A 1,363-nucleotide genomic window follows, 5' to 3' on the forward strand; every position below is an offset into this window, starting at 1 on the left:
CCTGTGTCTCTTCTTATAATGACACTAATTCCATCTATTATGGTTCCACCTTCATGACCAAATCACTTCTCACATCTAAATACATGAGGGATTAGAGTGTTAGCATATAAATTAGAGGGAGACATAATCAATTCATAACAATTTTGTTAAATTACATTGAGTTTAAGCTGAGGGCAACCCATCAAGTAGGAAATATTCAATAGACTGGATATGAAAACTGGAGCTCTGGAGAAAGTTGAATGTCCTACCACTTTGAAGTAGAGCAGCAGAAGAAGCCTAAAGTTCTCAGTCTCATTTTAAGAGTTCCCATCTAACATTTCCACTACAAAAATCAAGAACTGTGGTATTATAGGATGATATGTGGCTAGGAAGACAAAGACCTGTTCTAGTGGTTTTTCTTCCATAAACATACATTGAACAACTACCATGTGCCAGGCACTGCCCAGACTATCAAGGGTAAAAAGAACTCAAGTTGCTCTCTCCCTGGTAGGAAGAGAGATGCACACAATTGGGTACATGACAGAGTGCTCAGTCCTCCGATAGCCATATGCATAGGGTGCAGTAATGGTGTGAAGGTGGGTGTGATCCAGTCTGCTTGGGGTTGTGGTGGATGTCAGGGAAGATATTATAGAAAATGAGGTGATTGATACTGAGTCTTCTAGGAGGAGGAACAGTCTTCCAGACAGATGTGAGGGTGGGGACATGAGAAAGGCATTCCAAAAAGAGAATCCGTTGCAGCATACCTAGTCATATTAGTATGGAAAAGGAACCTTTTTATTTTTCATTTTGGGAACTCTAAGTACTTACTGTAAAACATAAGCTGAGAGGGGAGGCTGGCGGATAATAGTAACTGATGTTGAAAAGATGGACAGGAATCAGATCACAAATGACTTCTAGGCTCTTCTCTAGACAAGAGAGAACTTTAAGGGGTTTTGCCTTCAGGAAAAATAATTGCACTGTTGGTGGTGTGGCTGATTGGCAGAAAGGGAGCAGGAATGGTTACAGGTAGACAAGTGAGGGATTATTAAAACATCAAATAGTCCTGGCTGCATCATCCTGATACCAAAGGCCTGGCAGAAACACAACAAAAAAGAGAATTTTAGACCAATATTCCTGATGAACATTGATGCGAAAATCCTCAATAAAATACTGGCAAACAGAATCCAGCAGCACATCTAAAAGCTTATCCACCATGACCAAGTCAGCTTCATCCTGGGATGCAAGGCTGGTTCAACATATGCAAATCAATAAACGTAATCCATCACATGAACAGATCTAACGACAAAAACCAGATGATTATCTCAATAGATACAGAGAAGGCCTTCGACAAAATTCAACACCCCTTCAAGCTAAAACTCTCAAT

This window comes from Rhinopithecus bieti, unplaced genomic scaffold (genome assembly GCF_001698545.2).
Source record: "Rhinopithecus bieti isolate Rb0 unplaced genomic scaffold, ASM169854v2 scaffold_10132, whole genome shotgun sequence".
In the NCBI taxonomy this organism is placed as follows: Eukaryota; Metazoa; Chordata; class Mammalia; order Primates; family Cercopithecidae; genus Rhinopithecus; species Rhinopithecus bieti.